This window comes from Cololabis saira, chromosome 13, assembly GCF_033807715.1.
Source record: "Cololabis saira isolate AMF1-May2022 chromosome 13, fColSai1.1, whole genome shotgun sequence".
Taxonomy (NCBI): Eukaryota; Metazoa; Chordata; class Actinopteri; order Beloniformes; family Belonidae; genus Cololabis; species Cololabis saira.
The window spans coordinates 45,430,626-45,451,195 of record NC_084599.1 but is presented as its reverse complement, the minus strand read 5'-3'; the positions used below and the strand labels follow the sequence as shown (position 1 = coordinate 45,451,195).

The window sequence follows — 20,570 nt, the reverse complement described above, 5'->3', positions numbered from 1 at the left end:
TGGCAAAGCGGGTGATAAAATACGAAAACAGTTGAAGAATGTTGAAGTGTGGATTGCACAAGCAAGACAAAGAGAAGCAGATCGTGAAGCGAAGAAAGAAAGAAAAATGTTGACGAAAGAAAGCTATACTGCAGCTCTGATGAATATTAGACCAGATGAGGAGACGGGCGCACGCTCACGCAACGCTCAGCCGGATGATGTCCCAGTGCTGGCTCCGCCCCCACAACCCATCCCAGTGCTGGCCCCACCTCCACAACATGGCGCCTCACCTACAGTTGTAGTCCGCACACTAGAGGGAGCCACAACCCATGAAAGAAACGAGGTTTGGTCACCAGTACAGACCAGAAATCAGCGACAGATGAAGGGAAAAGACAGACTTTACCCTCTACTCACCGTCCCAAGTGGTTATGAAGACCCACCACCATATCCACCCGCTCAACTTCAACCTGGGCCACCACCATCCCAGCTCTACCCCTTAGTCCAGGTCGCAAACCCCCACTATGGTCTCGACAATGACCAGGACAGGACTCTGAGAGTTTTTCGCCCGTGGACTGAGACCGAATGCAGAGATGCCTGCAAAGGCCTGGGAGACCCCACTGCCACCCCCGGAAAATGGATAGAAAATTTCCGTCTACTCTGTGATTCATATGGACTAAATGGGATCGAGGTAGAAAGAGCTTTCAGAACCAGCTTGGGCCACAATTGGACGAGGGTTAAAGGAAATTTTAACCCGAGGGATAATCAAAATGACATTCTACAACCAGGAGATGCCCTCAGAGGACGGGTGGATGAAGTGATGAGACGAGTCCGCGATGCCTGGACTGCCGCCCCAGATTATGGTAAAATCAATACCACCGCCCAAAGGGAAGATGAAGATGTCCATATGTTCAGAGGAAGAATGGAAGAGATCTTCAAAGCCCACAGTGGGCTGGAGGAAGACCAGGATCCTGAAGGTGCTTACCAAAGACAACTACAGCAAAGCATCATGGCAGGCTTCCTCCCACGAATTTCAGGTTTCATCACCAAACACTGCGTCACCCATCGTACCCAGAACATGGCACAAATGATGGAGTGGGCTGCTCATGCTGAGTCAGTCCACAAGAAGAAAACTACCCCCACCACCCAAGTCCACGCCCTGGCCCAAGCTCTGGCAGCCCTGACCCATTCAGAGAAAGATCAGGAAGAAGAAGAAGAAGAAGAGGAAGTTCTTTACAAAGAAAATAAAAGATTCCCCAGGAAGTCTGATCGCCCCGGAGAAGGACGCTTAAGAAGACCAAGACGTGTTAATGGAAAATGCTTCAACTGCCACCAACTAGGCCACTACGCTAGAGACTGCCCTGAGCCTCCCAGGGGGAAGCGTCCACCACCACATAACCCGCATCACGGTGACCACCAAGAATGACGCCAAAAGAATTCAGTGGAGAAAAAAGGGGATGATGACAACGAGACCCCTATCCCTGTTGACATTCTTGACTTGACCCAATTGTGCTCTCTCAACTCATCAGATCCAAAGAAGCCATATTACACCCTAAGATTAGGCCCCTCAAGAAAAGCCATAAGGTTTTTGTGTGACTCCGGTGCCGACAAATCAGTTCTGAAAGACAAAGCTCCAGGAGTAGAGCCAGGAAAGAAGCTGATCACAGTAGTCGCCTCGGGGGGCCACACCTGTTTACTGAAATGGTCCAAACCAATTGATTTCGAAGACGAAGACGGAGATGTTAGTACAACTGAGTTTGTGCTAAGTCCACACTGTCCAGTAAACCTTCTAGGGAGAGATCTCCTATTGAAATTAAAGATCAGTCTAATCCCGACCGACGATGGGATAGAAGCTAGGAAATTCACTGATGATCTAAGTAACGAGATCAACGTCCATGTGATCCAAGGGACTGGAGAACCAAAAAAGTTCTACACCTTGGACCCCATACCTGGGGGTCCCGGTTCAGTAGTAAGCGCCTTGGAGGGCAAAATCAGTGCAGTAAAAGGTGAACATCAAACCAAGTGGCCTCTCCACGTCACCATGAGAGTTGGACCTGGAGACGAGCAGTACAACCACAAGTTTGAACACTTGGGCCCCCAAACGCTCACAGTTAACCACTTGTTCACTAACACCGGTGGAGATGCATGGGTTACAGTCAGTATGCCCACCAAAGCAAGAACCCTCTGGTGTTTCTCCTCAAACACCACACCACACATCTCCCTCTCCAAAAAACCAGGGAGACGCTGGAAAGACCTAGGCCAAATAGCATTCACATTTAAGAGCATGCCAGAAAAGAAATGGACACAAACTGGACCAAAAACTGCTGAATATGAGTCCAAAGAATATGGCCTAGTAAAGAGAACAGCCCTCAGCTGGACCACTGTGGCACAGACGAAGACTCATTTGACAGAATGACATCAGAATCTCATCTGCCATACTGCAGAAGATTTCCCTGGTGTCCCAGCCACCTTGTGGTCAGCATCAAAGACCGATGTAGGACTGATGACTACAGCCAAGGAAGTAGTCATCATACCTAAGACCTCTCATAGACCTAGACTAAAACAATATCCATTAAAACCAGATGCAATTGAAGGAATAAGACCAGTAATTGAAGATATGGTGAAAGCGGGTGTGCTAGTTGAAGATCCCACATGTGAGTGCAATACCCCCATCTTTCCGGTCAAGAAGGCTGAAACTGGAACATGGAGACTAGTCCATGACCTCAGACATGTCAACACTGCTGTCCAATCAAGGGCCCCCTGTGTACCAGACCCATACACGTTGCTGAACGAGCTAAAACCCCAGCAAGAGTATTTTACTGTGGTAGACCTCAGCAACGCCTTCTTCTCCATCCCACTGAACCGACAGGCCCGCCACTGGTTCGGCTTCACGTTTGAAGGCCACAAATACACATATACCCGTCTTCCCCAAGGTTTTTGTGATAGCCCAACAATCTTTTCTCAGGAGATAATGGCATGTCTGAGTACACATCAACATTCACCAATGACCCAGATTCTGGTATATGTAGATGACATTCTAATAGCCAGTCCAACAGAAGAAGAATGCAAAGAAGAAACAATTGCTCTGCTCAAGCACCTGGAGGAAACTGGAAACAAAGCCTCATTAAAGAAACTCCAATTCTGCCAGAAGGAAGTGGTTTTCCTTGGACACAATGTCTCTCAAGCAGGAAAGAGCCTGACTGAGAACAGGAGGGAAGCCATCAGAAATTGTCCAAAACCCACTAACAAAAAACAGATGATGGCATTCCTAGGATTAACCAATTATTGCAGAAGTTGGATCCCAAACTTTGCAGAGCTCACACAACCACTGTTGGATCTCATCTACACCGTGGAAATGTCAATGAAAGACCCAATTCCATGGACCCCAGAAGGCACCCAAGCATTTGAGGAGGTGAAAACTGTGATTCTGAACTCTGGAGTTCTGGCCCTACCAAACTACAACAAGGCATTCATCCAGACAGTAGACTGTAAAGGTACATTCATGACCTCAGTGCTACTACAGACATTTGGGGACAAACTAAGGCCAGTAGCGTTCTACTCCAAAAGGTTGGACCCAGTAGCAGCTGCACTGCCTTCTTGTGTTAGAGCAGTGTGCGCAGCTGCATTGGCCATACAGGCCTCAGCTGAACTGGTGTTGTTTCACCCCCTCACCCTAAAAGTGCCACATGCTGTTGATATGCTAATCACCAGCACTAAAATGTCATTCATGTCGCCTGCCAGACACTTGTCAATTACTGCAACACTGCTATCCCAACCACACCTGACGTTGCAGAGATGCAACACTCTGAATCCAGCCACACTTCTCCCCACAGAAGACGACGGCGACCCGCACCACTGTGTGGAAAGAACAGACAGCTGTTGCAAACCAAGACCTGACCTACTAGACATGCCCATTCCAGACAGCACATATGTCTATGTAGATGGATCAGCCTCAAAATCACCTGAAGGAAAGAACCAAGTCGGTTATGCAGTAGTCACGGATGACGAAGTTCTGCATGCTGAAAAACTGCCATCCAATCAATCAGCTCAATCTGCAGAAATCCAAGCCTTGACAAAAGCCTGTCAACTGTTTGAAGGAGAAATAGTCACAATATTCACAGACAGCCAATATGCACACTCGGTCCTCCATGTATTCTCCGCCCAATGGAACCGGCGAGGAATGAAGACATCCACAGGGAAACCAGTGGAACATGCAGCCTTATTGAAAGAACTCCTCAAATCAGTACTGCTCCCCAAAGAAATAGCAGTATGCAAATGCAAGGCTCACACCAAAGGAATCGACAGAATCACCAAAGGAAACGCTAAAGCAGATGAAGCGGCCAAAGCAGCAGCTCAAAAAACCACAACTGACATCATGACCAACACACAAATGGACACCATTCCAACTCAAATTTTGATTGACATGCAAAACAATGCTCCGCAAAGAGAGAAAGACATTTGGCTAAATGAGGGTGCTACTGTAACTCTAGAAGGCCTCTATGTAGTGCAAAATAGACCTGTACTCCCAAAAAATCTGTTCCCCCTGGTGGCTAAATTGAGCCATGGGAAATCCCATGTCTCAACAGGAGGGATGCAAAGTATGGTACATGAAATATTCCATACATCACCAGGTCTAAATACCTACTTTAAAAAATTTTGTAGGAGCTGCCTAACTTGTTGCAGGCACAACACGCAAGGCAATGTAAGACCTAAAAGAGGTCAGTGTCCCCAAGGGACCTATCCATTTGAAGTTATCCATATGGATTTCATTGAGCTGTCCAGAAGTGGGCAATACAAGTATTGCCTAGTGTTAATTGACTCATTATCCAAATGGGTTGAAATAGTCCCGGCCAAAACAGCTGACGCACTCACAGTAGCTAAAGCCATTTGCAAACACATAATTCCAGAACATGGCATTCCAAGATTAATTTGGAGTGATAATGGTGCACATTTTGTGAACACTGTAGTCCAAAACATGGCTAAACACCTAGGTATCAATCTAAAGAACCACTGTGCCTATCACCCACAAAGTGCAGGCCTAGTGGAACGAACTAATGGCACTGTTAAGCTAAGGCTCAGAAAAACCATGGAAGAAACTGGAAAACCATGGCCTGAATGCCTGCCATTAGTCAAAATGTACATGAGAATCGTTCCAAACCCATCAGGGCTCACACCCTTTGAGGTAGTGCATGGTCGCCCGTTCCAACTCCCCCTATGGGAGGGAGAGCCGTGGCAAGAGAAAACCGAAGAGGCAGATCCACTTTCGATGTGGATGAGTAAATTGTTTGCTGAGAAAGATGTTCAAAGTTCCTGTAAGCTGCCGCTTTCTCCTCTCCCTTCTACGCAGGAATTGCTGAAACCAGGTGACCAGATCCTGGTTCGAGTGGTGAAACGAAAGACGTGGTCATCACCCCGATGGGACGGCCCTTTTGTCGTCCAGATCACGACCCCGACAGCAGTAAAGATTGCTGAACGATCTACGTGGGTTCACCAGTCGCAGTGCAAACTAGTAAAAAACTTTCCAGACCCTGAGTAGGCCGGAAGTCGGACGGTATCAAAACCTTTGTCCGCCGAAGAACTCATCTGACGCCTACTCGCCAGCCACGGGTCGTGCCCCCTTGCACTGCCATCATGAGAATTCCACTCATCATCATGGCCATTGTGGTCCTCTTGACCACAATCTGGCTCCTGGTGGAGAAGAATGAAGAGGAGCCCCGAGAGAAGAGATCAATAGCGGCCATACCAATCCGCAAGTGGTATGAAGTCAAACAACCCAAGACTCGGTTTGAAATGAACATGTGGTACAATTTTGCTGGGTTTATAGCTAAGGAACAGAACATGTCTAATTGCTATGTGTGTAGCCGAATGCCTTTGTCAGCAGGTAGCCCACCAGTACACCCCATTCCCATAGACCCACGCAATGGTTCGTACTACCCTGATATATTGAAATCCAGGTACAGCTCAGGCTATTTGCTAAATTACGTTAAAGGATTCAACAGGACGGCCCCAGCTAATAAAGGCCGTGGGTTTAGCCATCTCCTATCATACGATTGGTCTTCCCCAATCATGATACAGGAAATACCGTTCCCACAACACCTTAAAGCAGTCTGTTACAGCAACGAAATAGATTTTGGGAAACCCACATTCGTAGGAGAAGTCCCAATCTCTAAGTGCTCCATTAATCTAGCCGCTTGCGGCCGGAACACAGCTGACCCGACCAAATTTGACAAAACATTTTTGCCCACGAATGCCACTTGTACTGAGTACTATGCAGCTCCTGATGCAGTTGGGACTGACCCACAAGATGATATCTCTTGGATGTGTGGCAACTCAATCTATCTACTCCTCCCACCAGGATGGGTAGGTAGATGTATGATGGTAAGATTGGTTCAAGACGCATTTGTGTTTCGTGGACACCATACCCCCGCACGTACTAAACGTGCCACAGGTATCCTCCCCCATGACTCAGTCTGGGGTAGAGATGTCCCCGATGACCATAAACTCTGGTCAACAAGCCAAAAGATAGTTTTGTCAGCCCTTCCCCAGTTGGGAGTCGCAAAGACCATGTTAAGGATTGAGACTATAAATTATCGCATGGGTCTGTTCATTAACTCCACTCTTAAAGCCTTAGGAGGAGTGGCAACTGAAATGGCTGCCATTAGAGAAATGGAGCTCCAAGATAGAACTGTGTTGGATTTGATAACTGCTAAGGATGGTGGAGTCTGTGCAATGATTGGGGAACACTGCTGTACATTCATCCCTGATGTACTGAAGGTAATATTACTACAGCTATAGCCGAATTACGTCAGTTGGCCAAAGTCGTGTCAGAAGACAGGCGCTCAGCAGGTACCACTTTTTGGTCCTGGCTGATCTCAGGACACTGGACTGACATAATGACTAAAATTATGATTCCATTCATTACTGTTCTGGTACTGTTCTGTGTTTTTACTGCCTGTATCATTCCGTGTCTCCGTGCGATGGTCCAAAGGTCCATCCAAACTTCATTAGTCCAGTATTCTGAAGTCCATTACCAGCAACTCCAACAAACCTAACCTGAAGAATGTGGCTACCCCAACAGAATTAATGACGAGAATGTCCATGATGGCACCAGAATGTAAACTGTTTCATTTTGTTTGTCAATAGTTGCATTAGTAAATTTGCATTAAGTATGTTATAAACTTTCCCCTTGATATTTCTCATATGTTGAACTTATAGTATGATGCTCATATCCTAAGCCTGATGGACGGATATTAGTTGAAGGTTCATAAGAACAACAGGAGGGAATTGTGAGATTAATCTTAAGTGTTTAAACAAGTCTGTCCTTATGAAATTATAAAACTATCGGAATAGGCTTAATTAGGTCAGCTCAGAGAAAGCTGACTGCTGCGTTTTGCACATCTTTACTATTGTTAACAGAAGTCACAGGACAGACCATTTCCTGCGGGTATTTAGGGGGGTTGTCCGCTCTGTCAAAACAGTTGACTATTGTGCAGTTGTCCAGTAGTTCCTGTTGTCCAGAGGGGGCCTCATTTGACCCCTTTGACCTTCGTGGTTCTTAAAGACTTTTACCCTGGCTGCTGGTTATCACATGTTAACAGATGACAGGCCAGCTCTTCCTGAGTTTGGTCTGACCAAACAACTATCCCATTGTTAGTTGACCATCTGATGACAACAATAACCTCTTGACCATTTAAGGATTCTTAAAAGGATGTCTGTTGCTCTGCACACCACAGATAAGTTGTTAATTAACTGAAAAGTCATACGTATGACTTTTCAACAATCATCTGATCTGTTTCTCCATCTGTTTCTTCTAATTGTTCATTGTGTACCGAATATGGTAAAGTTTCCTGTTTGAAATCTCAATAAAAGGGCAATGCACTGAGGGAATGTCGAAGCACTTTCAACAGCATTCACAAGAGAGTCTTTGTTGCTCCGAAAGCTGTGACTTTGCTTCCCTCTTGCAAGAGCGCATTTAAAAACTCATTTCCAAGTCTTTGGTGTTTTTCTTTGTTAGAAGCTGGGTTTGATGTTGATTAAGACCTAACAGGACTGCAGTGGTTTTCCAAGTCCAGATAATGTTATTGCAAAGTCATACATGTTTCCGCCCAGTTTCGAACAGGGGACCTTTTGCGTGTTAGGCAAACGTGATAACCACTACACTACGGAAACTGACATGCTTTGAAAACAGCGGGCATAATGAAAAAAATCCTGTAAAAAATATCTGCTACAATTCTTGACAGCAAGATGGATACTGCAGGTTAAGTCAAAGTCCAAAGGAGTTTCTGATTACAGCTGACAAAGTAAGTGCACCAATCCAAAGGTTTGTGCTGCAACTTTGACATACCCAATGTTCTGATCCTACCTGGAAAAAAGTTTAATTCATTTTTATCATCCTGAATTTTCATCCATCTCTCAGTGCTGGACCACTGATCAACCATCACTAGCTCCAGAACAAGGACTGGAACGGATCAGCAGTGAGGAAGAAGAGGAGAGCGACCAAACAACCAGAGTTTTAAAGAGATTTACCACCACCGATGTAGACACAACATCTGCTCTGTCCCTCTAAAACCTTGTTTGGATATCTCAGACATCTTCTGCTGCAGATTGACTTTCAGATCCGAGTGATGCTCTATGCTGTCCTAAATAATTGCTCTTTTCACTTGACAGAAATATTTTCAGTCTTCAGAACTTCTTCAATGATATTTCTGTGTGTATATAATCCTACCTCAGTCAGAGCTTCCTCTGATCCAGCTGCAGCATTGAGAAGCAACTGCTAGAGTCTATTTTCTTAATGACCAATGTTTACTTGAATAAAATCATCGTACTAAACAAGAAGTCTCCCCGTCGGGGAATCGAACCCCGGTCTTCTGCGTGACAGGCAGAGATACTGTCCACTATACTAACGAGGACATCCATTCCTTCTTCTTTGAAGAAAATTACGGAAGGTCCTAAAAGACGGTCCTGAAACCATAACATGAGTGAAAAGCAAAATGCGTTGAGCATCTGACAGAGTGCTGTTCATGGTACCAGTAGCGTCTGGGTGTTTAGGGTACCAGGACCCTGGTCCTCCAGCTCCGCAGGCTGGCTCTTTCACTCCGGTGAGCCGGGTCTTTGGGGGGCTCCGGGTGAGCCGGGATGGAGGTGGTGTTTTGGGGCTGAATCCACGAGGCTAAGTGGCTTTGGGCCGGCTGTGGTGAGTTTTTCTCCGGGACGAGGGGAGGCGCGGCTGTCAGCCGTCTCAGCACGATTGGAACGCAAATGTAAGCCCCGCTATCCTCCGCTGGGTCTCCGCTGCCTCAGCACGAAGGGAATGCGGATGAAGCCGCGCGATTCTTGCCTGGTTCCCCAGATATAGCCAATAACATTTTTTATACTTTCCTACAAACTATTTCATTGTGTTCCAAATGCTCTGAAACGTGCTCTAAACCACTTTCTGGAAGAACCTTTTCGAACGTGGAAATTAGTCACTTACTCCGGTCGCGGTCCGCCAAACTCCCATGTCTGAAGGTGCCACGTAGCGCTAGCTTACGGTTTGTAATACGAGTCAGAGACCACCATGAGAGAGTTTAGAATATTCTGGAGGGTAGAAGGGCATCGTTCGGCCCGAGTTTAGACCGCTAAATCGCTCGGGTCGGGACTTCCAGCCGAGGACCGGTGATCGACGAAAAAGTGTCCGACAACGGTGCACCTTTCTCGGACTCGGTCGGCTGGAAGTCCCGGCCCTCGTCCCGGTTCTCATGAGTTTTCGAGGACCTCCAACGGGGTCTCTGGGACACCAAAGACGCTCATCCACGGTTGTTTCACCTCTTCAGCACCCAGCATTGCTGAGAAACCAGCCATCAGCCTGTGTCAGGCAGTTAATAAGTTTATTTTTTTCCTGAAAATTGGACATTTTAAAGTGTAGGTGAAAGGAGAATGACTGGCTCTTGGTCAGTTGTGGAACTGAGACAAAAAATAATTTCTGCATGAGACCCAATGCGAGAAAGAGATGGTCGGCCTTCCTGTCCTGTGCACCAAGAAGAGGACTGCAGTGGTTTTCCAAGTCCAGATAATGTTATTGCAAAGTCATACATGTTTCCGCCCAGTTTCGAACAGGGGACCTTTTGCGTGTTAGGCAAACGTGATAACCACTACACTACGGAAACTGACATGCTTTGAAAACAGCGGGCATAATGAAAAAAATCCTGTAAAAAATATCTGCTACAATTCTTGACAGCAAGATGGATACTGCAGGTTAAGTCAAAGTCCAAAGGAGTTTCTGATTACAGCTGACAAAGTAAGTGCACCAATCCAAAGGTTTGTGCTGCAACTTTGACATACCCAATGTTCTGATCCTACCTGGAAAAAAGTTTAATTCATTTTTATCATCCTGAATTTTCATCCATCTCTCAGTGCTGGACCACTGATCAACCATCACTAGCTCCAGAACAAGGACTGGAACGGATCAGCAGTGAGGAAGAAGAGGAGAGCGACCAAACAACCAGAGTTTTAAAGAGATTTACCACCACCGATGTAGACACAACATCTGCTCTGTCCCTCTAAAACCTTGTTTGGATATCTCAGACATCTTCTGCTGCAGATTGACTTTCAGATCCGAGTGATGCTCTATGCTGTCCTAAATAATTGCTCTTTTCACTTGACAGAAATATTTTCAGTCTTCAGAACTTCTTCAATGATATTTCTGTGTGTATATAATCCTACCTCAGTCAGAGCTTCCTCTGATCCAGCTGCAGCATTGAGAAGCAACTGCTAGAGTCTATTTTCTTAATGACCAATGTTTACTTGAATAAAATCATCGTACTAAACAAGAAGTCTCCCCGTCGGGGAATCGAACCCCGGTCTTCTGCGTGACAGGCAGAGATACTGTCCACTATACTAACGAGGACAGCCATTCCTTTTTCTTTGAAGAAAATTAGGGAAGGTCCTAAAAGACGGTCCTGAAACCATAACATGAGTGAAAAGCAAAATGCGTTGAGCATCTGACAGAGTGCTGTTCATGGTACCAGTAGCGTCTGGGTGTTTAGGGTACCAGGACCCTGGTCCTCCAGCTCCGCAGGCTGGCTCTTTCACTCCGGTGAGCCGGGTCTTTGGGGGGCTCCGGGTGAGCCGGGATGGAGGTGGTGTTTTGGGGCTGAATCCACAAGGCTAAGTGGCTTTGGGCCGGCTGTGGTGAGTTTTTCTCCGGGACGAGGGGAGGCGCGGCTGTCAGCCGTCTCAGCACGATTGGAACGCGAATGTAAGCCCCGCTATCCTCCGCTGGGTCTCCGCTGCCTCAGCACGAAGGGAATGCGGATGAAGCCGCGCGATTCTTGCCTGGTTCCCCAGATATAGCCAATAACATTTTTTATACTTTCCTACAAACTATTTCATTGTGTTCCAAATGCTCTGAAACGTGCTCTAAACCACTTTCTGGAAGAACCTTTTCGAACGTGGAAATTAGTCACTTACTCCGGTCGCGGTCCGCCAAACTCCCATGTCTGAAGGTGCCACGTAGCGCTAGCTTACGGTTTGTAATACGAGTCAGAGACCACCATGAGAGAGTTTAGAATATTCTGGAGGGTAGAAGGGCATCGTTCGGCCCGAGTTTAGACCGCTAAATCGCTCGGGTCGGGACTTCCAGCCGAGGACCGGTGATCGGCGAAAAAGTGTCCGACAACGGTGCACCTTTCTCGGACTCGGTCGGCTGGAAGTCCCGGCCCTCGGCCCGGCTCTCATGAGTTTTAGAGGACCTCCAACGGGGTCTCTGGGACACCAAAGACGCTCATCCACGGTTGTTTCACCTCTTCAGCACCCAGCATTGCTGAGAAACCAGCCATCAGCCTGTGTCAGGCAGTTAATAAGTTTATTTTTTTCCTGAAAATTGGACATTTTAAAGTGTAGGTGAAAGGAGAATGACTGGCTCTTGGTCAGTTGTGGAACTGAGACAAAAAATCCTTTCTGCATGAGACCCAATGCGAGAAAGACATGGTCGGCCTTCCTGTCCTGTGCACCAAGAAGAGGACTGCAGTGGTTTTCCAAGTCCAGATAATGTTATTGCAAAGTCATACATGTTTCCGCCCAGTTTCGAACAGGGGACCTTTTGCGTGTTAGGCAAACGTGATAACCACTACACTACGGAAACTGACATGCTTTGAAAACAGCGGGCATAATGAAAAAAATCCTGTAAAAAATATCTGCTACAATTCTTGACAGCAAGATGGATACTGCAGGTTAAGTCAAAGTCCAAAGGAGTTTCTGATTACAGCTGACAAAGTAAGTGCACCAATCCAAAGGTTTGTGCTGCAACTTTGACATACCCAATGTTCTGATCCTACCTGGAAAAAAGTTTAATTCATTTTTATCATCCTGAATTTTCATCCATCTCTCAGTGCTGGACCACTGATCAACCATCACTAGCTCCAGAACAAGGACTGGAACGGATCAGCAGTGAGGAAGAAGAGGAGAGCGACCAAACAACCAGAGTTTTAAAGAGATTTACCACCACCGATGTAGACACAACATCTGCTCTGTCCCTCTAAAACCTTGTTTGGATATCTCAGACATCTTCTGCTGCAGATTGACTTTCAGATCCGAGTGATGCTCTATGCTGTCCTAAATAATTGCTCTTTTCACTTGACAGAAATATTTTCAGTCTTCAGAACTTCTTCAATGATATTTCTGTGTGTATATAATCCTACCTCAGTCAGAGCTTCCTCTGATCCAGCTGCAGCATTGAGAAGCAACTGCTAGAGTCTATTTTCTTAATGACCAATGTTTACTTGAATAAAATCATCGTACTAAACAAGAAGTCTCCCCGTCGGGGAATCGAACCCCGGTCTTCTGCGTGACAGGCAGAGATACTGTCCACTATACTAACGAGGACAGCCATTCCTTTTTCTTTGAAGAAAATTACGGAAGGTCCTAAAAGACGGTTCTGAAACCATAACATGAGTGAAAAGCAAAATGCGTTGAGCATCTGACAGAGTGCTGTTCATGGTACCAGTAGCGTCTGGGTGTTTAGGGTACCAGGACCCTGGTCCTCCAGCTCCGCAGGCTGGCTCTTTCACTCCGGTGAGCCGGGTCTTTGGGGGGCTCCGGGTGAGCCGGGATGGAGGTGGTGTTTTGGGGCTGAATCCACGAGGCTAAGTGGCTTTGGGCCGGCTGTGGTGAGTTTTTCTCCGGGACGAGGGGAGGCGCGGCTGTCAGCCGTCTCAGCACGATTGGAACGCGAATGTAAGCCCCGCTATCCTCCGCTGGGTCTCCGCTGCCTCAGCACGAAGGGAATGCGGATGAAGCCGCGCGATTCTTGCCTGGTTCCCCAGATATAGCCAATAACATTTTTTATACTTTCCTACAAACTATTTCATTGTGTTCCAAATGCTCTGAAACGTGCTCTAAACCACTTTCTGGAAGAACCTTTTCGAACGTGGAAATTAGTCACTTACTCCGGTCGCGGTCCGCCAAACTCCCATGTCTGAAGGTGCCACGTAGCGCTAGCTTACGGTTTGTAATACGAGTCAGAGACCACCATGAGAGAGTTTAGAATATTCTGGAGGGTAGAAGGGCATCGTTCGGCCCGAGTTTAGACCGCTAAATCGCTCGGGTCGGGACTTCCAGCCGAGGACCGGTGATCGACGAAAAAGTGTCCGACAACGGTGCACCTTTCTCGGACTCGGTCGGCTGGAAGTCCCGGCCCTCGGCCCGGTTCTCATGAGTTTTAGAGGACCTCCAACGGGGTCTCTGGGACACCAAAGACGCTCATCCACGGTTGTTTCACCTCTTCAGCACCCAGCATTGCTGAGAAACCAGCCATCAGCCTGTGTCAGGCAGTTAATAAGTTTATTTTTTTCCTGAAAATTGGACATTTTAAAGTGTAGGTGAAAGGAGAATGACTGGCTCTTGGTCAGTTGTGGAACTGAGACAAAAAATCCTTTCTGCATGAGACCCAATGCGAGAAAGACATGGTCGGCCTTCCTGTCCTGTGCACCAAGAAGAGGACTGCAGTGGTTTTCCAAGTCCAGATAATGTTATTGCAAAGTCATACATGTTTCCGCCCAGTTTCGAACAGGGGACCTTTTGCGTGTTAGGCAAACGTGATAACCACTACACTACGGAAACTGACATGCTTTGAAAACAGCGGGCATAATGAAAAAAATCCTGTAAAAAATATCTGCAACAATTCTTGACAGCAAGATGGATACTGCAGGTTAAGTCAAAGTCCAAAGGAGTTTCTGATTACAGCTGACAAAGTAAGTGCACCAATCCAAAGGTTTGTGCTGCAACTTTGACATACCCAATGTTCTGATCCTACCTGGAAAAAAGTTTAATTCATTTTTATCATCCTGAATTTTCATCCATCTCTCAGTGCTGGACCACTGATCAACCATCACTAGCTCCAGAACAAGGACTGGAACGGATCAGCAGTGAGGAAGAAGAGGAGAGCGACCAAACAACCAGAGTTTTAAAGAGATTTACCACCACCGATGTAGACACAACATCTGCTCTGTCCCTCTAAAACCTTGTTTGGATATCTCAGACATCTTCTGCTGCAGATTGACTTTCAGATCCGAGTGATGCTCTATGCTGTCCTAAATAATTGCTCTTTTCACTTGACAGAAATATTTTCAGTCTTCAGAACTTCTTCAATGATATTTCTGTGTGTATATAATCCTACCTCAGTCAGAGCTTCCTCTGATCCAGCTGCAGCATTGAGAAGCAACTGCTAGAGTCTATTTTCTTAATGACCAATGTTTACTTGAATAAAATCATCGTACTAAACAAGAAGTCTCCCCGTCTGGGAATCGAACCCCGGTCTTCTGCGTGACAGGCAGAGATACTGTCCACTATACTAACGAGGACAGCCATTCCTTTTTCTTTGAAGAAAATTACGGAAGGTCCTAAAAGACGGTTCTGAAACCATAACATGAGTGAAAAGCAAAATGCGTTGAGCATCTGACAGAGTGCTGTTCATGGTACCAGTAGCGTCTGGGTGTTTAGGGTACCAGGACCCTGGTCCTCCAGCTCCGCAGGCTGGCTCTTTCACTCCGGTGAGCCGGGTCTTTGGGGGGCTCCGGGTGAGCCGGGATGGAGGTGGTGTTTTGGGGCTGAATCCACGAGGCTAAGTGGCTTTGGGCCGGCTGTGGTGAGTTTTTCTCCGGGACGAGGGGAGGCGCGGCTGTCAGCCGTCTCAGCACGATTGGAACGCGAATGTAAGCCCCGCTATCCTCCGCTGGGTCTCCGCTGCCTCAGCACGAAGGGAATGCGGATGAAGCCGCGCGATTCTTGCCTGGTTCCCCAGATATAGCCAATAACATTTTTTATACTTTCCTACAAACTATTTCATTGTGTTCCAAATGCTCTGAAACGTGCTCTAAACCACTTTCTGGAAGAACCTTTTCGAACGTGGAAATTAGTCACTTACTCCGGTCGCGGTCCGCCAAACTCCCATGTCTGAAGGTGCCACGTAGCGCTAGCTTACGGTTTGTAATACGAGTCAGAGACCACCATGAGAGAGTTTAGAATATTCTGGAGGGTAGAAGGGCATCGTTCGGCCCGAGTTTAGACCGCTAAATCGCTCGGGTCGGGACTTCCAGCCGAGGACCGGTGATCGACGAAAAAGTGTCCGACAACGGTGCACCTTTCTCGGACTCGGTCGGCTGGAAGTCCCGGCCCTCGGCCCGGTTCTCATGAGTTTTAGAGGACCTCCAACGGGGTCTCTGGGACACCAAAGACGCTCATCCACGGTTGTTTCACCTCTTCAGCACCCAGCATTGCTGAGAAACCAGCCATCAGCCTGTGTCAGGCAGTTAATAAGTTTATTTTTTTCCTGAAAATTGGACATTTTAAAGTGTAGGTGAAAGGAGAATGACTGGCTCTTGGTCAGTTGTGGAACTGAGACAAAAAATCCTTTCTGCATGAGACCCAATGCGAGAAAGACATGGTCGGCCTTCCTGTCCTGTGCACCAAGAAGAGGACTGCAGTGGTTTTCCAAGTCCAGATAATGTTATTGCAAAGTCATACATGTTTCCGCCCAGTTTCGAACAGGGGACCTTTTGCGTGTTAGGCAAACGTGATAACCACTACACTACGGAAACTGACATGCTTTGAAAACAGCGGGCATAATGAAAAAAATCCTGTAAAAAATATCTGCAACAATTCTTGACAGCAAGATGGATACTGCAGGTTAAGTCAAAGTCCAAAGGAGTTTCTGATTACAGCTGACAAAGTAAGTGCACCAATCCAAAGGTTTGTGCTGCAACTTTGACATACCCAATGTTCTGATCCTACCTGGAAAAAAGTTTAATTCATTTTTATCATCCTGAATTTTCATCCATCTCTCAGTGCTGGACCACTGATCAACCATCACTAGCTCCAGAACAAGGACTGGAACGGATCAGCAGTGAGGAAGAAGAGGAGAGCGACCAAACAACCAGAGTTTTAAAGAGATTTACCACCACCGATGTAGACACAACATCTGCTCTGTCCCTCTAAAACCTTGTTTGGATATCTCAGACATCTTCTGCTGCAGATTGACTTTCAGATCCGAGTGATGCTCTATGCTGTCCTAAATAATTGCTCTTTTCACTTGACAGAAATATTTTCAGTCTTCAGAACTTCTTCAATGATATTTCTGTGTGTATATAATCCTACCTCAGTCAGAGCTTCCTCTGATCCAGCTGCAGCATTGAGAAGCAACTGCTAGAGTCTATTTTCTTAATGACCAATGTTTACTTGAATAAAATCATCGTACTAAACAAGAAGTCTCCCCGTCGGGGAATCGAACCCCGGTCTTCTGCGTGACAGGCAGAGATACTGTCCACTATACTAACGAGGACAGCCATTCCTTTTTCTTTGAAGAAAATTACGGAAGGTCCTAAAAGACGGTTCTGAAACCATAACATGAGTGAAAAGCAAAATGCGTTGAGCATCTGACAGAGTGCTGTTCATGGTACCAGTAGCGTCTGGGTGTTTAGGGTACCAGGACCCTGGTCCTCCAGCTCCGCAGGCTGGCTCTTTCACTCCGGTGAGCCGGGTCTTTGGGGGGCTCCGGGTGAGCCGGGATGGAGGTGGTGTTTTGGGGCTGAATCCACAAGGCTAAGTGGCTTTGGGCCGGCTGTGGTGAGTTTTTCTCCGGGACGAGGGGAGGCGCGGCTGTCAGCCGTCTCAGCACGATTGGAACGCGAATGTAAGCCCCGCTATCCTCCGCTGGGTCTCCGCTGCCTCAGCACGAAGGGAATGCGGATGAAGCCGCGCGATTCTTGCCTGGTTCCCCAGATATAGCCAATAACATTTTTTATACTTTCCTACAAACTATTTCATTGTGTTCCAAATGCTCTGAAACGTGCTCTAAACCACTTTCTGGAAGAACCTTTTCGAACGTGGAAATTAGTCACTTACTCCGGTCGCGGTCCGCCAAACTCCCATGTCTGAAGGTGCCACGTAGCGCTAGCTTACGGTTTGTAATACGAGTCAGAGACCACCATGAGAGAGTTTAGAATATTCTGGAGGGTAGAAGGGCATCGTTCGGCCCGAGTTTAGACCGCTAAATCGCTCGGGTCGGGACTTCCAGCCGAGGACCGGTGATCGACGAAAAAGTGTCCGACAACGGTGCACCTTTCTCGGACTCGGTCGGCTGGAAGTCCCGGCCCTCGGCCCGGTTCTCATGAGTTTTAGAGGACCTCCAACGGGGTCTCTGGGACACCAAAGACGCTCATCCACGGTTGTTTCACCTCTTCAGCACCCAGCATTGCTGAGAAACCAGCCATCAGCCTGTGTCAGGCAGTTAATAAGTTTATTTTTTTCCTGAAAATTGGACATTTTAAAGTGTAGGTGAAAGGAGAATGACTGGCTCTTGGTCAGTTGTGGAACTGAGACAAAAAATCCTTTCTGCATGAGACCCAATGCGAGAAAGACATGGTCGGCCTTCCTGTCCTGTGCACCAAGAAGAGGACTGCAGTGGTTTTCCAAGTCCAGATAATGTTATTGCAAAGTCATACATGTTTCCGCCCAGTTTCGAACAGGGGACCTTTTGCGTGTTAGGCAAACGTGATAACCACTACACTACGGAAACTGACATGCTTTGAAAACAGCGGGCATAATGAAAAAAATCCTGTAAAAAATATCTGCAACAATTCTTGACAGCAAGATGGATACTGCAGGTTAAGTCAAAGTCCAAAGGAGTTTCTGATTACAGCTGACAAAGTAAGTGCACCAATCCAAAGGTTTGTGCTGCAACTTTGACATACCCAATGTTCTGATCCTACCTGGAAAAAAGTTTAATTCATTTTTATCATCCTGAATTTTCATCCATCTCTCAGTGCTGGACCACTGATCAACCATCACTAGCTCCAGAACAAGGACTGGAACGGATCAGCAGTGAGGAAGAAGAGGAGAGCGACCAAACAACCAGAGTTTTAAAGAGATTTACCACCACCGATGTAGACACAACATCTGCTCTGTCCCTCTAAAACCTTGTTTGGATATCTCAGACATCTTCTGCTGCAGATTGACTTTCAGATCCGAGTGATGCTCTATGCTGTCCTAAATAATTGCTCTTTTCACTTGACAGAAATATTTTCAGTCTTCAGAACTTCTTCAATGATATTTCTGTGTGTATATAATCCTACCTCAGTCAGAGCTTCCTCTGATCCAGCTGCAGCATTGAGAAGCAACTGCTAGAGTCTATTTTCTTAATGACCAATGTTTACTTGAATAAAATCATCGTACTAAACAAGAAGTCTCCCCGTCGGGGAATCGAACCCCGGTCTTCTGCGTGACAGGCAGAGATACTGTCCACTATACTAACGAGGACAGCCATTCCTTTTTCTTTGAAGAAAATTACGGAAGGTCCTAAAAGACGGTTCTGAAACCATAACATGAGTGAAAAGCAAAATGCGTTGAGCATCTGACAGAGTGCTGTTCATGGTACCAGTAGCGTCTGGGTGTTTAGGGTACCAGGACCCTGGTCCTCCAGCTCCGCAGGCTGGCTCTTTCACTCCGGTGAGCCGGGTCTTTGGGGGGCTCCGGGTGAGCCGGGATGGAGGTGGTGTTTTGGGGCTGAATCCACGAGGCTAAGTGGCTTCGGGCCGGCTGTGGTGAGTTTTTCTCCGGGACGAGGGGAGGCGCGGCTGTCAGCCGTCTCAGCACGATTGGAACGCGGATGTAAGCCCCGCTATCATCCGCTGGGTCTCCGCTGCCTCAGCACGAAGGGAATGCGGATGAAGCCGCGCGATTCTCGCCTGGTTCCCCAGATATAGCCAATAACATTTTTTTATACTTTCCTACAAACCTATTTCATTGTGTTCCAAATGCTCCGAAACGTGCTCTAAACCACTTTCTGGAAGAACCTTTTCGAACGTGGAAATTAGTCATTTACTCCGGTCGCGGTCCGCCAAACTCCCATGTCTGAAGGTGCCACGTAGCGCTAGCTTACGGTTTGTAATACGAGTCAGAGACCACCATGAGATAGTTTAGAATATTCTGGAGGGTAGAAGGGCATCGTTCGGCCCGAGTTTAGACCGCTAAATCGCTCGGGTCGGGACTTCCAGCCGAGGACCGGTGATCGACGAAAAAGTGTCCGACAACGGTGCACCTTTCTCGGACTCGGTCGGCTGGAAGTCCCGGCCCTCGGCCCGGTTCTCATGAGTTTTAGAGGACCTCCAACGGGGTCTCTGGGACACCAAAGACGCTCATCCACGGTTGTTTCACCTCTTCAGCACCCAGCATTGCTGAGAAACCAGCCATCAGCCTGTGTCAGGCAGTTAATAAGTTTATTTTTTTCCTGAAAATTGGACATTTTAAAGTGTAGGTGAAAGGAGAATGACTGGCTCTTGGTCAGTTGTGGAACTGAGACAAAAAATCATTTCTGCATGAGACCCAATGCGAGAAAGAGATGGTCGGCCTTCCTGTCCTGTGCACCAAGAAGAGGACTGCAGTGGTCCAAGTCCAGATAATGTTATTGCAAAGTCATACACGTTTCCGCCCAGTTTCGAACAGGGGACCTTTTGCGTGTTAGGCAAACGTGATAACCACTACACTACGGAAACTGACATGCTTTGAAAACAGCGGGCATAATGAAAAAAATCCTGTAAAAAATATCTTCTACAATTCTTGACAGCAAGATGGATACTGCAGGTTAAGTCAAAGTGCAAAGGAGTTTCTGATTACAGCTGGCAAAGTAAGTGCACCAATCCAAAGGTTTGTGCTGCAACTTTGACATACCCAATGTTCTGATCCTACCTGGAAAAAAGTTTAATTTATTTTTATCATCCTGAATTTTCATCCATCTCTCAGTGCTGGACCACTGATCAACCATCACTAGCTCCAGAACAAGGACTGGAACGGATCAGCAGTGAGGAAGAAGTGGAGAGCGAGCAAACAACCAGAGTTTCAAAGAGATTTACCACCACCGATGTAGACACAACATCTGCTCTGTCCCTCTAAAACCCTGTTTGGATATCTCAGACATCTTCTGCTGCAGATTGACTTTCAGATCTGAGTGATGCTCTATGCTGTCCTAAATAATTGCTCTTTTCACTTGACAGAAATATTTTCAGTCTTCAGAACTTCTTCAATGATATTTCTGTGTGTATATAATCCTACCTCAGTCAGAGCTT

At 46.8% G+C, this 20,570-nt stretch overlaps 12 non-coding genes across 12 annotated transcripts; all 12 read right to left on the bottom strand.

Annotated features, from left to right (window-relative positions):
* Positions 1-8,072: 8,072 nt before the first annotated feature.
* Positions 8,073-8,145, bottom strand: trnav-aac (transfer RNA valine (anticodon AAC)). Its single transcript has one exon. It is a non-coding gene; the product is annotated as a tRNA-Val (tRNA).
* Positions 8,146-8,813: 668 nt separating this feature from the next.
* On the bottom strand, positions 8,814-8,885 carry trnad-guc (transfer RNA aspartic acid (anticodon GUC)). Its single transcript has one exon. It is a non-coding gene; the product is annotated as a tRNA-Asp (tRNA).
* A 1,163-nt stretch (positions 8,886-10,048) lies between these two features.
* Positions 10,049-10,121, bottom strand: trnav-aac (transfer RNA valine (anticodon AAC)). The gene has a single exon. It is a non-coding gene; the product is annotated as a tRNA-Val (tRNA).
* A 668-nt stretch (positions 10,122-10,789) lies between these two features.
* trnad-guc (transfer RNA aspartic acid (anticodon GUC)) lies at positions 10,790-10,861 on the bottom strand. The gene has a single exon. It is a non-coding gene; the product is annotated as a tRNA-Asp (tRNA).
* A 1,163-nt stretch (positions 10,862-12,024) lies between these two features.
* Positions 12,025-12,097, bottom strand: trnav-aac (transfer RNA valine (anticodon AAC)). The gene has a single exon. It is a non-coding gene; the product is annotated as a tRNA-Val (tRNA).
* A 668-nt stretch (positions 12,098-12,765) lies between these two features.
* Positions 12,766-12,837, bottom strand: trnad-guc (transfer RNA aspartic acid (anticodon GUC)). Its single transcript has one exon. It is a non-coding gene; the product is annotated as a tRNA-Asp (tRNA).
* A 1,163-nt stretch (positions 12,838-14,000) lies between these two features.
* Positions 14,001-14,073, bottom strand: trnav-aac (transfer RNA valine (anticodon AAC)). Its single transcript has one exon. It is a non-coding gene; the product is annotated as a tRNA-Val (tRNA).
* A 1,903-nt stretch (positions 14,074-15,976) lies between these two features.
* On the bottom strand, positions 15,977-16,049 carry trnav-aac (transfer RNA valine (anticodon AAC)). The gene has a single exon. It is a non-coding gene; the product is annotated as a tRNA-Val (tRNA).
* A 668-nt stretch (positions 16,050-16,717) lies between these two features.
* Positions 16,718-16,789, bottom strand: trnad-guc (transfer RNA aspartic acid (anticodon GUC)). The gene has a single exon. It is a non-coding gene; the product is annotated as a tRNA-Asp (tRNA).
* A 1,163-nt stretch (positions 16,790-17,952) lies between these two features.
* Positions 17,953-18,025, bottom strand: trnav-aac (transfer RNA valine (anticodon AAC)). The gene has a single exon. It is a non-coding gene; the product is annotated as a tRNA-Val (tRNA).
* A 668-nt stretch (positions 18,026-18,693) lies between these two features.
* On the bottom strand, positions 18,694-18,765 carry trnad-guc (transfer RNA aspartic acid (anticodon GUC)). Its single transcript has one exon. It is a non-coding gene; the product is annotated as a tRNA-Asp (tRNA).
* A 1,162-nt stretch (positions 18,766-19,927) lies between these two features.
* Positions 19,928-20,000, bottom strand: trnav-aac (transfer RNA valine (anticodon AAC)). The gene has a single exon. It is a non-coding gene; the product is annotated as a tRNA-Val (tRNA).
* Positions 20,001-20,570: the final 570 nt, after the last annotated feature.